Below are 16,787 nucleotides of genomic sequence, written 5' to 3' on the forward strand. Positions count from 1 at the left end.
TGATGGATATCTAAATATTGTACAAATGGTCTGGTAATGTGTTTTTATCCACTTAACATATTACGAAAATATTCCCAAGAATAAACTGAATCCAAAAGTAAATTCCTGAGTTTCTGTTAGATTATGCTTACTATTCTTCAGCTATTTTCTAATACAAAGCCTTATTCTAACAGGCTGCACTGATTCTGATAAAGTTCATTTAAAAATAAAAGGTCCAGGGGCTTCCCTGGTGGCGCAGTGGTTGAGAATCTGCCTGCCGATGCAGGGGACATGGGTTCGGGCCCTGGTCTGGGAAGATCCCACATGCCGCGGAGCAACTGGGCCCGTGAGCCACAACTACTGAGCCTGCGCTCTGCAACAAGAGAGGCCGCGATAGTGAGAGGCCCACGCACCACGATGAAGAGTGGCCCCCCGCTTGCCGCAACTAGAGAAAACCCTCGCACAGAAACGAAGACCCAACATAGTCATAAATAAATAAATAAATAATATTTAAAATGAATGTCTGCTTATTAAAAAAAAAAAAAAAAAAAGGACCAGACAGGAAAAAACAAACACACAAACAAACGAAAAACAAATTTCAATGAAATTCTGGGCCCAAGCATGCTAGATTCAGGGTCATCCAAGGAGAAAACATGAGCTAACTATTAAAGATAATTACTGGAAACTCCCTGGTGGTCCAGTGGTTAGGACTCCACACTTCCACTGCAGGGTTTGATCCCTGGTTGGGGAACGAAGATCCTGCCCGCAAGTAGCCAAAAAAAAAAAGATAATTACTAAACTGCTGCCAGCTGTGCAACATTCTGACTTCTGCATAAAACATGATACTACAAAGGAGTAGAAATCCTAATTGCCTAAAAAAGGTCCTATGCATATAGGGTTTAATACAAAATGATAGGACTTCCCCGGTGGCACAGTGGTTAAGAATCCGCCTGCCAATGCAGGGAACATGGGTTCAATCCCTGGTCCAGGAAGATCCCGCATGCCGCGGAGCAACTAAGCCCGTGCTCCACAACTACTGAGCCTGCGTTCTAGAGCCTGTGAGCCACAACTACTGAAGCCCGTGCCCCTAGAGCCCGTTCTCTGCTACAAGAGAAGCCACCGCAATGAGAAGCCCGTGTACCACAACAAGGACCAAACGCAGCCAAAAATAAAATAAATAAATTTATTTTAAAAATACATATCCTTGAAGAAAATTTCCCTAGTAGTACCCTCTCAAACTGAACACATTAATTCATAAACAAAGCAATATAAAATTCTGTCATTCTTACCTCCTCCAATTATATTAGAAACAGAACCAGTGATGTCTGACCACTACTTCTCCCTTCCCTTTTCTTTCTTAAGCCAGTGGTTCTCAAACTTTATTGCATATTATCATCTCTTGGAGAACTGTTATTATTATCACATCCACTGTATGCTCTCTCTAACTTACTCTTTTTTTTTTTTTAATTTGGAAACCATTTATTTATTTGCTTGTTTGTTTGTTTTTGGCTGCACCACACGGCATGTGGGAGCTTAATTCCCTGACCAGGGATCGAACCCACGCCCCCTGCTGTGGAAGCACAGAGTCTTAACCACTGGACCGCCAGGGAACTCCCCTTACTTTTATTTTCTTAATTTGTTCCATTTACAAACCCTGCTGTTAGCTCCTGATGTCTCTTACATGACGCTCTATGCTTCATGACACATTTAAACATGCAAATAAATCCTAGGTGATCCATCTTCCCCCTGCAAATCAGTAGGCCTTCTTTTAGAGGCTTGGATTATGTTTCCTATAGCATCTTAAAGTTCCTAATGTTCTGCTACCACGCACACAGAAGCCATGGAACTACTAATAGGTCCATGATGCCAAATATGGACCTTTTGGTTCCTCCTCCATACACATGCTTCACTCTCCTATGATCCTCCCCCCTGCCCCACAGTCTTCCTACAACTGGGGATGGTGTACACTGTCCAAAGTCCTACAGTAGGTACTTCTAGCAACTGGAGGAGAACTACAAAATACACGAACCTTTCCAAACTGAGGTATGAGATATTTAAGAGGCATCAAGCTACTTTAAGGATTAAGCATATTTGATAAGACTTACACTTCTTCTTACTTTGAAGCACACAGTTGGAAGTATAACAGGGAATCAAATTTTATTTACTGAATGAATGAACTGCAACCACTACATGTGCATAATCTAATAATGCTTAAAAATGAAATATTCTTTACTCTGTCGGGGCGAACAAAGTTAATGGCAAAAAGAACTTGCTTTCTATCTTACCTAACTTCTTCATACTCCCCTCTCTCCATAACTGCAGCAACAGCACCTGCCTGGTCCTGGCACTATAGTAAGTGCTTTGGAGACCTGCTCCTTAGTCAGGGGCTCACAGGCAGCAGAGCAGGGCTGGAAATCCAGGTGTCCTCACCCCATAAGTGAGGTCTGGAACCTCTGCAGTACAAAGCATCCTTCCTGACTTGTTTTTATGAATCTAGTCTGATGTCTTCATACTTTCCTCCATGTAGTGAAGCACCTCTGTTCTTCCCCAGGCATAAAGAGTTGACAAAGCTAAACCAGAAACTTAAAAGAAGGGAAATCCTAAATGCAAACACAGTTCAATCTCCGAGCAAATCATGCTCAGCTCTTTCTAATTCTCACCCAAACAATTTTCAACAAGTCTCTTCCAAGTACACTTTTCAGAAATGGCGGAATTGCTGAGGGGGAATAATGTTAGTGAGTTTATATTCCAAATAACTGTGAGTTAAGTTCCCACACTTACGTAAACATTAGTGAACACTTCGACACAGAAGCAGTGACCATCAGGAACCAGCAGAGTCACTAAGAAAACTTCGTCTGACTAACCTCATTTCCATATTCAAAAGGGTTCCTTGACCAGAAGATCAAGGGAAGCCTCAGATAACACACAAGAATGAAGCTTCTCTGAAGAGGGCAGTGCACTGAAGGGTCCCTCTGAACCAAATGGAAAAAGCTGAGTCCAGTGGCAGCGCCTAGATGGTTCAAAATCGGCTGATCCATCTTGGCCAGTGGATTTTTCACAGCCAGTCTTTTGTTCAACACACGCCTCTTGGGCTCAAGCTAGACTGTGAGAATACAGTATCGACCAAAACAGCCAAAGACCTGTCCTCCCAATTATGTTCTAAGGCTGTTAGAGCATCTCTGTCAACCTGGGAGAAAATCTCTAGGGTTTAATCACAGGCCTATCTTTAGCCTTTTCCTGTTTAATATTTCTTATCAAAGACAAATGAATATGGGTTTATTCAATTTTGAAGGCAAGACAAAGCAGGAAAAAATAGCAAACTCATTAGAAGATATAATTGCAACCTAAAAAGCTTTCAACAGGTTAGAATAGAGCCAAAGCAAGGTGAAATCTGATGGGAAAAAATTTACTGTCTTATATCACAGTTCAAAAAACCAACTGCGTAAGAGAGGATGGGAGACCATTTTAACACCCATCTAAGGAAGACCTAAAGGCTTTAGTTGAGTATGAATTCAGTATGAAGAAAGGTGATGGTGTAAAGGAATAACTGGAGAGGCAGGAAACAAGGATTCTAGTTCCAGTGGCTGGGGGAGGGGGCAAGTTATTGAATTTAGGGAGTTGCTTCTCTCATCAGAGCCTTTAAGGGACTGGGCCAGGATACCTCTCAGATCCCATCTAGCTCCACCAGAACAAAGACAATGCTCACTTCTGTACACTGCTGTGTCCCCAGCACCTAGCATGGAAAGCATTCCCCAGGAGCTTGTAAATGAATGGCAGTGCTAACAGAAATCCTACATGCTAGTACCATAATGTGTCTCCCTCCCCCAGCACACACACTAAAACCCCTAATGCACTCTTGGGTTCAAGAAAGAGAAAGGAGTCTGGGCAAAAGGGGTCATAAACCCATAGCCACATGTATGTTCCATTTTAAAAGGATCATCGACAAGTTAGAGTTATAGTTGAGAGGAAGGTTAAGGGTTTGGTTTCTCAACTCCCATAATAATTGGATGGAGCAGTGGTTGAAGGAACTGAGGAATGTTCTGTTCCGGGGAAAACAAAAGCTTAAAAGGGCCGTGGTAGATGCTTTCAGATATTTTGAACAATACGTCAGTGTAACTCCAGAAGGCAAATGGAAGCCCAAAGATAAAAATCAGTGGGGGACTTCCCTGGTGGCGCAGTGGTTAAGAATCCTCCTGCTGATGCAGGGGACACAGGTTTGAGCCCTGGTCCCGGAAGATCCCACATGCCGCAGAGCAACTAAGCCCGTGCGCCACAACTACTGAGCCAGCGCTCTAGAACCCGCGAACCACGACTACTGAGCCCACACGCCACAACTACTGAAGCCCGTGCGCCTAGAGCCCGTGCTCCGCAACAAGAGAAGCCACTGCAATGAGAAGCCTGTGCACTGCAACGAAGAGTAGACCCCGCTCACCGCGACTAGAGAAAGCCTGCGTGCAGCAATGAAGACCCAACGCGGGCAAAAAAAAAAAAAAAAAGAAAAAAAAAATCAGTGGGAAGGTTCAGTAAAGATTACTAGAATGGGCTGCTCCTCACCAACAGAAATCTTCAAGCAGCTGGCAGGAATGTTACGAAGGTTAATTCCTCACTGAGTTTTAAGTTATTTTAGATAACTTCTAAGGTCCCTTCCAACTCCAAGATTCCATGACTTTGTTATTCATGTTTAAAATGTAGTATACAGAAAAGGGTTGGGACTCCCCTGGTGGTCCAGTGGTTAAGAATCCGCCTTCCAATGCAGGGAACGCCGGTTCGATCCCTGGTCGGGGAACTAAGACCCCACATGCCGCGGGGCAGCTAAGCCCGTGCGCTCTAGAGCCCACGCACCACACCTAGAGAGGAGCCTGAGTGTTGCAACAAAGATCCTGCAACTAAGACCCAATGCAGCCAAATAAATAAATAAATATATTTTTAAAAAACCTTTAAAAAGAAAAGGTTTCATTTTGCATAAAATTTTAAAACTGCTCCATTTTTAAGAATGAATCTGAAGTACTCAATAAGTTTAAGAAAACCCCCCATATGAAGCATAACTCTCTGTGGTTGTTACACAGTTTTAGGTAGACAGTGAGTATAAATACCTAATGCTCCATTATTTCCCCATTCTGCCCTTGCATCCCCTGCTGGTTGCAGTGATACCACCTTCAGATATTCTGAGATGTATGGGAGAATGCCCTTCATTCTAGCCTCATTAAAATGGAAACCTCCAGCCTCTTGCATGTTAAGGTAGAAGACACCTGGGTTTTTAAAAACATATTTTAAAAACACATATCATATACAGTTTGTAAACAAAGTATTTTATTGTAGGAATAACAATATATGGGAACACAGCGCTCTGCAACCATGGGCTCCACTAACTTTGGATCAAAAATATTAAAAAAAAAAAAAAATCCCAGAACGTTCCAAAATGCAAAACTTCAATTTGCCATGTGTGCTGGCAACTATTTACATATCATTTACATTGTATTTACAACTAACATAACTAAACGTTATGTTTTACATAACATTTACATTACATTAGGTATTATAAGTAACCTAGAGATGAGTTAAAGTATATGAAGGATGTGCATGGATTATATGTAAATACCATGCCATTTTGGGGACTTGAGATGGATTTTGGTATCTGAGGGAGCCCTAGAACCAATCCCCTGCAGATACTGAGGACAACTGTATTTTATAGATTTCTGGGCTTGTGGCATGAGAAAGACTTAGAAAGATGAGGAGCAGCCCAAAGTAGTAGAACCTGACAAGGAAAATTCACTCAAGATTTTCTCTTTGCTTCTGCCTTATCTGCACTTGTATCCAACACACACAAAAAAGGTACTCTTTGTAATTTGCAATTACAAATTAGAATTTTAATTCTAATTCTTAGAATTCTTAGAATTTTAAGCAGGGTTTTTTTTTTTTAAGGTTAAGTGGACTCTTGGGCTTAAGTCTGTATCACTTGTACAGCAATTTACAAAGCACATTTCACAACATGGTAAAATAGGTATCACTATCTCATTTTTCAGAGACTGGTGCAGCCCAGATACAAGCAGACCTGGAACCCAAACTTAGGTTCAACTCCAAATGCTGTGCTCCTTCTCCAGAGCACAGTGCCTGCAGAAGAGCCCAACCTCACACCCAATCCCATAGCCTCTTGAGATTCCTGGGTAGGGAGCAAAGAGTACAACAAAAGTGGACACACTCTGCCCTGAGTGGTAGGCAGTCTGAGGGAGCCATGTGACAGAGCAGCCTGTGGGAAGAGGCAACAGGATAACCAGGTTCAGAGAAGCTAGGAAAACTGGAGCAGAGCAAAGATGACACAAGTCAGGCAGACTAGCGCCAAGGCTGCCTTGAGAGCTGAGCTGCCTGTCTCTGTTTTGCTACAAACAGCTTTACTCATTGGAGGAAGAGGACAGTGCAAGCTGCTCTAGTTAACACTTCTTCCCGTTGTTGCCCTAGGTGAGGAGTATTACAGATCTTTGTCATTCTTGTCTGTCAAGCTAAGTTACTGTTTCCCCTGTCCTTAGCTATTTGAATGTATTTCATTCATTCATTCGATATGCCGGACCTGTGTTACAGGCTAGGCTGCCTGGCCCTCAAGTTGCTGACACGATGCAGAGCATGGAGGAAGGTTCATGACTCCAAGTTTTAGACTGAACATTATGAGCAAAGCCCACCTGGAGAAGATGGAGGGACACCCCCCCACCCCCAGCTCAAATGTCTCCAAACCTGTGGCCACCATTCATGACAAGGTGCTGAGTTGGCACTCTCAGAATGTGTAGATGCCCCCCAAAAGTGCAAATTATACAAATTATATCAGTTTAGAGAATGAAACTATTTAATACTGAGATAAGAGTTGATTATAATTTTTTCTCTCAGCAAGTGGGTAACTCCATTCTTGAAAACAAATTCTGTTACCGAAAAAAATAGCCAAATATAGCTCCAGATAAGAGACATGGTTGGAGCCCTCACTGTCATGCTGGTAGTAGGTGGTTGCAGACTTGTGAAATGTTTAACAGGAGCAGTACTTCCTTAATTCAAACTTAAAAGAGCCTACTTAAAGTGCACTGCTTTGGAGGTTAGCAAAAATCTGTGTTCTAGGAGTGGGCAAACTTTTTAAAAATAAAAGGCCAAATGACAAATATTTTCTCTGTGGGCCACATGGTCTCTATCCCAGCTACCTGATTCTGCCTTTGTAGCGAAAATGGAGCCGTAGACATTATTAAACATATAGATGTGACTGTGCTCCAATAAAACCATTTTCAAAATAGGCTGCTGGTCTGAAAGTGTTTGTCTAGCCCCATGAAATGGCATCTCAGAACAGCAACAAAACCTCCTAAGATCTCTCTTCTCTGTTTCCTCATTACCCCAGAAGGCTATGTTACTGAAAAGGGGATCCTAGCGCTCGTAACATGTTCCCTACATGAAATGGTTCCTGGAGGGTAGAAGGGCTGAGAAGTATTAAACTAGGCTGTGGATGCTATAAGGGGACAACAAAAGGCCTTGGCTTCCTGACTAACTACCTGTGTCAGGGTCAGATCCACACAGAATGAGAAACAATCTACTCTAGCTCTGTTTTTTATTCCTTAATTTCTCAGTTTCAAGGGGTGCAAGTTACACCCCTGGCCAAATCTTCTAGCCTGTAGCCTCTCAGGGTCCCACACTACAGACTGTTCTGTGGCTTCATTTCCTCCTCATCTAGACATGCCCCCTACAAGTTGCTTCTAACTTATACCATCGCCTTCCCTTCTCTTCTAATTCACAATGTATCAAAAGCTCCGGTTGCAAAAGCAAATCGATATTTATAATATGCAACTTTTTACTAAAACAAAATCATTGCTCATAGTCCAAAAAAAGATACCTGCCAAAGAACCTGCTGTTAAATGAACTGCAACTTTTGAATTTACCTGTTGTGCCAGGTCTTTTAAGAGCATCCTGTTTGACCCTCCAGTTTTGACCTCATTCATGAAGCTGTAGTGTGTTTATCTACTACACAGTGAGCAGGGATGAGCAATGATAGCTGTTTTCTGATGCAACAGAAAAGCGTATTTGGCCTGGACATTTTATGGTTGCAGAAGGAATAAAGGCATTTCCTAAAATGGGATTCTACCTGTATCATCCAATGGTGGACAGAACAGAGCTGGAGACTGGGCAGAGACAAGGCAAATCATTTGAAAGGGAAGGAAAAGAGAGAAAAGTAACCACTGGAGTATTTTCGTAGGGATAAAGAGAATTGAGTCTGATCTTGAGTTGAATATGACCACTAAAATAAGTTTATATAGTTAAGTTTTCCTGAGATACCATGGTATTTTAATAATGATTCAATTTAAAAAAATATATATATAATATATATAATATATACATATTATATAATAATTATAATTATTATAATTATAATATAATTATAATAGGTTATAATATGATATATATAACCTAAAATGGTTTAATTGAGCTTAACTCTTCCAACTCCTCAAATCCTTTAGGGAAAGAAATATACTAGAATATACAACAAAACTTGTAGCTGCATAAATGATCCTTAAAATCTTACAAAGGAGACTATTATGGTCAATCTTAACCGATAAGGATAATTTCTCAATTAAAATAAGAGGAACTGATCACAACTGGCTGCTGGACAATCATTGACAGGAAGACCCTGGACTTCACCAAGGAGGATACCCCACGTCCAAGGACAGAGGAGAAGCCACAGTGAGACGGTAGGAGGGGCGCAATCAGAGTAAAATCAAATCCCATAACTGCTGGGTGGGTGGCTCACAGACTGGCGAACACTTATACCACAGAAGTCCACCCACTGGAGTGAAGGTTCTGAGCCCCACGTCAGGCTTCCCAACTTGGGGGTCCGGCTACGGGAGGAGGAATTCCTAGAGAATCAGACTTTGAAGCCTAGTGGGAATTGATTGCAGGACTTTGACAGGACTGGGGGAAACAGAGACCCCACTCTTGGAGGGCACACACAAAGTAATGTGTGCATCGGGACCCAGGGGAAGGAGCAGTGACCCTGGGGGAGACTGAACCAGACCTACCTGCTGGTGTTGGGGGGGTCCCCTGCAGAGGCGAGTGGTGGCTCTGTTTCACCGTGGGGATAAGGACACTGGCAGCAGAGGTTCTGGGAAGTTCTCCTTGGTGTGAGCCCTCCCAGAGTCTGCCATTAACCCCATCAAAGAGCACGGGTAGGCTCCAGTGTTGGGTTGCCTCAGGCAAAACAACCAACAGGGAGGGAACCCAGCCCCACCCATCAACAGTCAAGTGGATTAAGGTTTTACTGAGCTCTGACCGCCACAGCAACAGTCAGCTCTACCCACCACCAGAGCCTCCCATCAAGCCTCTTAGATAGCCTCAACCACCAGAGGGCAGACAACAGAAGCAAGAAAAACTACAATCCTGCAGCCTGTGGACCAAAAACCACAGTTACAGAAAGATAGAGAAGATGAAAAGGCAGAGGGCTATGTACCAGATGAAGGAACAAGAAAAAACCCCAGAAAAACAACTAAATGAAGTGGAGATAGGCAACCTTCCAGAAAAAGAATTCAGAATAATGATAGTGAAGATGATCCAGGACCTCGGAATAAGAATGGAGGCAAAGTTTGAGAAGATGCAAGAAATGATTAATAAAGACCTAGAAGAATTAAAGAACAAACAAACAGAGATGACCAATACAATAACTGAAATGAAAACTACACTAGAAGGAATCAATAGCAGAATAACTGAGGCAGAAGAACGGATAAGTGACCTGAAAGACAGAATGGTGGAATTCACTGCTGCAGAACAGACTAAAGAAAAAAGAATGAAAAGAAATGAAGACAGCCTAAGAGACCTCTGGGACAACATTAAACGCAACAACATTCGCATTATAGGGGTCCCAGAAGGAGAAGAGAGAGAGAAAGGACCAGAGAAAATATTTGAAGAGATTATAGTCGAAAACTTCCCTAACATGGGAAAGGAAATAGCCACCCAAGTCCAGGAAGCGCAGAGAGTCCCATACAGGATAAACCCAAGGAGAAACACGCCGAGACACATAGTAATCAAAGTGGCAAAAATTAAAGACAAAGAAAAATTATTGAAAGCAGCAAGGGAAAAACGACAAATAACATACAAGGGAACTCCCATAAGGTTAACAGCTGATTTCTCAGCAGAAACTCTGCAAGCCAGAAGGGAGTGGCATGATATACTTAAAGTGATGAAAGGGAAGAACCTGCAACCAAGATTACTTTACCTGGCAAGGATCTCATTTAGATTTGATGGAGAAATCAAAAGCTTTACAGACAAGCAAAAGCTAAGAGAATTCAGCACCACCAAACCAGCTCTACAACAAATGCTAAAGGAACTTCTCTAAGTGGGAAACACAAGAGAAGAAAAGGACCTACAAAAACAAACCCAAAACAATTAAGAAAATGGTCATAGGAACATACATATCGATAATTACCTTAAACGTGAATGGATTAAATGCCCCAACCAAAAGACATAGACTGGCTGAATGGATACAAAAACAAGACACATATATATGCTGTCTACAAGAGACCCACTTTAGACCTAGGGACACATACAGACTGAAAGTGAGGGGATGGAAAAAGATATTCCATGCAAATGGAAATCAAAACAAAGCTGGAGTAGCTATACTCATATCAGATAAAATAGACTTTAAAATAAAGAATGTTACAAGAGACAAGGAAGGACACTACATAATGATCCAGGGATCAATCCAAGAAGAAGATATAACAATTATAAATATATATGCACCCAACATAGGAGCACCTCAATACATAAGGCAACTGCTAACAGCTATAAAAGAGGAAATCGACAGTAACACAATAATAGTGGGGGACTTTAACACTTCACTTACACCAATGGACAGATCATCCAAAATGAAAATAAATAAGGAAACAGAAGCTTTAAATGACACAATAGACCAGATAGATTTAATTGATATATATAGGACATTCCATCCAAAAACAGCAGATTACACGTTCTTCTCAAGTGCGCATGGAACATTCTCCAGGATAGATCACATCTTCGGTCACAAATCAAGCCTCAGTAAATTTAAGAAAATTGAAATCACATCAAGCATCTTTTCTGACCACAACGCTATGAGATTAGAAATGAATTACAGGGAAAAAAACGTAAAAAAGACAAACACATGGAGGCTAAACAATACGTTACTAAATAACCAAGAGATCACTGAAGAAATCAAAGAGGAAATAAAAAAATACCTAGAGACAAATGACAATGAAAACACGACGACCCAAAACCTATGGGATGCAGCAAAAGCGGTTCTAAGAGGGAAGTTTATAGCTATACAAGCCTACCTCAAGAAACAAGAAAAATCTCAAGTAAACAATCTAACCTTACACCTAAAGAAACTAGAGAAAGAAGAACAAACAAAACCCAAAGTTAGCAGAAGGAAAGAAATCATAAAGATCAGAGCAGAAATAAATGAAATAGAAACAAAGAAAACAATAGCAAAGATCAATAAAACTAAAAGTTGGTTCTTTGAGAAGATAAACAAAATTGATAAGCCATTAGCCAGACTCATCAAGAAAAAGAGGGAGAGGACTCAAATCAATAAATTAGAAATGAAAAAGGAGAAGTTACAACAGACACCGCAGAAATACAAAGCATCCTAAGAGACTACTACAAGCAACTTTATGCCAATAAAATGGACAACCTGGAAGAAATGGACAAATTCTTAGAAAGGTATAACCTTCCAAGACTGAATCAGGAAGAAACAGAAAATATGAACAGGCCAATCACAAGTAATGAAATTGAAACTGTGATTAAAAATCTTGCAACAAACAAAAGTCCAGGACCAGATGGCTTCACAGGTGAATTCTATCAAACATTTAGAGAAGAGCTAACACCCATCCTTCTCAAACTCTTCCAAAAAATTGCAGAGGAAGGAACACTCCCAAACTCATTCTATGAGGCCACCATCACCCTGATACCAAAACCAAAGACACTACAAAAAAAGAAAATTACAGACCAATATCACTGATGAATATAGATGCAAAAATCCTCAACAAAATACTAGCAAACAGAATCTAACAACACATTAAAAGGATCATACACCACAATCAAGTGGGATTTATCCCAGGGATGCAAGGATTCTTCAATACACGCAAATCAATAAATGTGATACACCATATTAACAAATTGAAGAAGAAAAACCATATGATCATCTCAATAGATGCAGAAAAAGCTTTTGACAAAATTCAACACCCATTTCTGATAAAAACTCTCCAGAAAGTGGGCATAGAGGGAACCTACCTCAACATAATAAAGGCCATATATGACAAACCCACAGCAAACATCATTCTCAATGGTGAAAAACTGAAAGCATTTCCTCTAAGATCAGGAACGAGACAAGGATGTCCACTCTCACCACTATTATTCAACATAGTTCTGGAAGTCCTAGCCACGGCAATCAGAGAAGAAAAAGAAATAAAAGGAATACAAATTGGAAAGGAAGAAGTAAAACTGTCACTGTTTGCGGATGACATGATACTATACATAGAGAATCCTAAAACTGCCACCAGAAAACTGCTAGAGCTAATGAATGAATATGGTAAAGTTGCAGGATACAAAATGAATGCACAGAAATCTCTTGCATTCCTATACACTAATGATGAAAAATCTGAAAGAGAAATTATGGAAACACTCCCATTTACCATTGCAACAAAAAGAATAAAATACCTAGGAATAAACCTACCTAGGGAGACAAAAGACCTGTAGGCAGAAAACTATAAGACACTGATGAAAGAAATTAAAGATGATACCAACAGATGGAGAGATATACCATGTTCTTGGATTGGAAGAATCAACATTGTGAAAATGAGTATACTACCCAAAGCAATCTACAGATTCAATGCAATCCCTATCAAATTACCAATGGCATTTTTTACAGAGCTAGAACAAATCATCTTAAAATTTGTATGGAGACACAAAAGACCCCGAATAGCCAAAGCAGTCTTGAGGCAAAAAAACGGAGCTGGAGGAATCAGACTCCCTGACTTCACACTATACTACAAAGTTACAGTAATCAAGACAATATGGTACTGGCACAAAAACAGAAACATAGATCAATGGAACAAGATAGAAAGCCCAGAGATTAACCCACGCACCTATGGTCAACTAATCTATGACAAAGGAGGCAAAGATATACAATGGAGAAAAGACAGTCTCTTCAATAAGTGGTGCTGGGAAAACTGGACAGCTACATGTAAAAGAATGAAATTAGAATACTCCCTAACACCATACACAAAAATAAACTCAAAATGGATTAGAGACCTAAATATAAGACTGGACACTATAAAACTCTTAGAGGAAAACATAGGAAGAACACACTTTGACATAAATCACAGCAAGATCTTTTTTGATCCACCTCCTAGAGTAATGGAAATAAAAACAAAAATAAACAAGTGGGACCTAATGAAACTTCAAAGCTTTTGCACAGCAAAGGAAACCATAAACAAGACGAAAAGACAACCCTCAGAATGGGAGAAAATATTTGCAAATGAATCAACGGACAAAGGATTAATCTCCAAAATATATAAACAGCTCATTCAGCTCAATATCAAAGAAACAAACACCCCAATCCAAAAATGGGCAGAAGACCTAAATAGACATTTCTCCAAAGAAGACATACAGACGGCCACGAAGCACATGAAAAGATGCTCAACATCACTAATTATTAGAGAAATGCAAATCAAAACTACAATGAGGTATCACCTCACTCCTGTTAGAATGGGCATCATCAGAAAATCTACAAACAACAAATGCTGGAGAGGGTGTGGAGAAAAGGGAACCCTCTTGCACTGTTGGTGGGAATGTAAATTGATACAGCCACTATGGAGAACAATATGGAGCTTCCTTAAAAAACTAAAAATAGAATTACCATATGACCCAGCAATCCCACTACTGGGCATATACCCAGAGAAAACCGTAATTCAAAAAGACACATGCACCCGAATGTTCATTGCAGCACTATTTACAATAGCCAGGTCATGGAAGCAACCTAAATGCCCATCAACAGACGAATGGGTAAAGAAGTTGTGGTACATATATACAATGGAATATTACTCAGCCATAAAAAGGAACGAAATTGAGTCATTTGTTGAGACGTGGATGGATCTAGAGACTGTCATACAGAGTGAAGTAAGTCAGAAAGAGAAAAACAAATATCGTATATTAATGCATGTATGTGGAACCTAGAAAAATGGTACAGATGAGCCAGTTTGCAGGGCAGAAGTTGAGACACAGATGTAGAGAATGGACATATGGACACCAAGGGGGGAAAACTGCGGTGAGGTTGGGATGGTGGTGTGCTGAATTGGGCGATTGGGATTGACATGTATACACTGATGTGTATAAAATTGATGCCTAATAAGATCCTGCAGTATAAAAAAACAAACAAAACAACTAATACTAAACTTTCATTGGGTTATTTGTATGGAAATATGTTAATATAAATGTTTCAGACATTACATGAAATTTCTAAAAATCTTATATTTGTATTTGTATGGAAATATGTATGGAAATATGTTAATATAAATGTTTCAGACATTACATGAAATTTCTAAAAATCTTATATGTTCTGGTATAATGTTATAAGTAATAATCCTAGTTATTACTTTAAAATGTATATCTCAGAAATAACTAATTTTCTTGTCAACTGCATTATTATGAACTCTCATCAAATCTTTAACCGTGGTCATTTTTAAGTCTTTTGTCATTTACAGACAGTTCTGGGTGTACTCTGATGATTTTGCAAATATGTTCCTATAAAAGGGTGCCATCTTCAAGAAATTCATGGAAAAGACTCTGACAAGTACAGGTTTCTGGTAACTGACTGTACTGCTGAACTGAATGAATAAGCATTTTCAGAACTCTAATGAAAAACTGATGAACTCATAAAAGTGCTAACAAAATATCAAGATGAAAAAAAAAATGAATTACATGGGACTGAGTGAACTGATGAGGATGAGTATAATTTTTGTGACTTTCTGTCTGAATTAAAAAAAAAAAAATCCCACAAGGACTCAGAGGCAAAGAATATACAAATCAATTTTCACTGCAAAGTAAAGGAGCTGTTACAGTGGAGGATTACTGGACTGAATGTCAATATTATGACATAGTATGAGTGTGTTTCATGTTTGGTAATTGCAATCATTGTTGCTTTTGTTGTGGTCATCCATGTACAATGCTTGGTGTCAGTCTATTTATCTCTTATAAAAATAAAATACAGTGTGTGTGTGTGAAAAAAAATAAAAAATAAAAATAAATCCACTCATCATGCTGCTAAAAAAATAAATAAATAAATAAATAAAATAAAATAAGAGGAACTTACCTGTAGCATTTCAGATGAGACTAAAGCACTAGCTGAAGTTTTTTGTTTTCCGTATTCCATGCTTTAATTAAAAGATTTGCCGTGCACTACTGAACAGAAGAACAGAAAAAGAATATATCTCAGTCATAACAACATTGGGCATGAGATATCTAAAATTAATGTTCTATATCTAGCAAGCTGCTATAGGAGCAAACCATTATATATCAACATTCTTTTCATTTTCGGAAAAGCTGTGATCCTCTCTTCTTCCTCCTTGCTCTCAAATCACTTCATTCATCTCATGTGGAATTATACTTGGCCACTGTCTTGGTAACAGGCTTTATTTTCAGGACTGGAATTACCCAACAACCATTCATTTGAATGAACTTTCTAGTCAGGAGAAAAAAAAAAGTCTTAAACTCTTATTTCTAAATAGTAAATAGTTCCCTTCTCTACACTGATACAAGTTCAATGTATGCTTTTATCAGGCATCAACACATTCTGAGAGCACAAAATCAGCTCCCTACCTCTGTCTAAGCCGCCTGGGGAAAGCTAAAACACAAGGCTGTTCCCAGTTGAAGACTGCAAACTCAAATCTTCCTTACCTCTGAAAACAGAAAAAAAGACATGGTTTGGTAATTTGTTCCTTACTGATAGGTTTACCTGACAAAGCAGTCACCTCCTAAACGCTGGTACTATGTGCAAAACACATGAAGGAAAGAAAACCATCTCTGCTTTGCACATTCTCCTTCCTAGAACACTGGAAGAGAGAGAAGGAACACGGAATGCCACTCGTGCTTGTGCTGGCATCCTTCCCTATTGCTTGAAAAGTGAGGCTCCACTGCACCTTAAAAGATTTCCTTTAAAATGCCTGTATGCTTGCTAAGACCCCTTTTAAAAATCATGTAGCCCTAGCCTCTTCGGGTGTCCTCCTCTCTCTGCCCAATTCGCCCATTCTCCTCCTTAGGTCCATATTCCTCCCAACCCCTCCCCAGGAGGAACAAGCCTCCCACAGTTCGGCTGCTGGGCCCTTCCCTAACTCCTCGTCAATGCTTCACTCCAGGCCTGGCTGGGGAATCCGACACCGAATCACCGTCCCCGTCCGCTCCCCCGCCGACCCGGCCAACTTGCTTCATGCTGCTCCCCGAGGCGACGGGAAGGAGGTGGGCTGCGCGCTGGGATAGAGCAGGGCGTACAGCGTGCTCCTCGCAGCCTCGGCCTGGCCCTACCACGCACCCCGGCGCTCCTCGGTGTCGCCCGCAGCCCCACCTCCCGCGCTCACCCGGTGGGGGAGCGGATAGTTGCGGAGGCCCAAGACCCTGGGCGCGGCCGCTCGCGGCTCAACCCCGGCCGCGCCCGGGAGAGGGCCGGAGGAGTGGGCGGCGCCGCCCTGCCCGCCTCCCGGCCCAGCCGCCCGGGCCTCAGTGTCCCGGAGGAGGGCGCGTCGCGAGCGGATCAGGTCCCAGCGCCACGC

The 16,787-nt window shown here is 40.9% G+C and overlaps 1 protein-coding gene across 17 annotated transcripts in view; it reads right to left on the minus strand.

Annotated features, from left to right (window-relative positions):
• Positions 1 to 16,787, minus strand: part of B3GALNT1 (beta-1,3-N-acetylgalactosaminyltransferase 1 (globoside blood group)) — a 39,807-nt gene that overhangs the window by 22,390 nt on the left and 630 nt on the right. For 5 of the 17 annotated variants that reach the window (XR_005019714.1, XM_036850768.1, XM_036850762.1 and 2 more), the window contains exons 2-3: positions 15,841 to 15,920; positions 15,335 to 15,423 (exon numbers count right to left, since the gene is read on the minus strand). The gene's annotated coding sequence lies outside the window, so the exon portion shown is untranslated. Of the gene's footprint in view, positions 1 to 15,334; positions 15,424 to 15,840; positions 15,921 to 15,976; positions 15,994 to 16,444; positions 16,780 to 16,787 lie in introns of those variants that run through there. The other 12 variants (XM_036850771.1, XM_036850766.1, XM_036850764.1 and 9 more) reach the window with 7 other exon arrangements.

The sequence above is a fragment of the Balaenoptera musculus genome, chromosome 4 (assembly GCF_009873245.2).
Source record: "Balaenoptera musculus isolate JJ_BM4_2016_0621 chromosome 4, mBalMus1.pri.v3, whole genome shotgun sequence".
Classification (NCBI taxonomy): domain Eukaryota; kingdom Metazoa; phylum Chordata; class Mammalia; order Artiodactyla; family Balaenopteridae; genus Balaenoptera; species Balaenoptera musculus.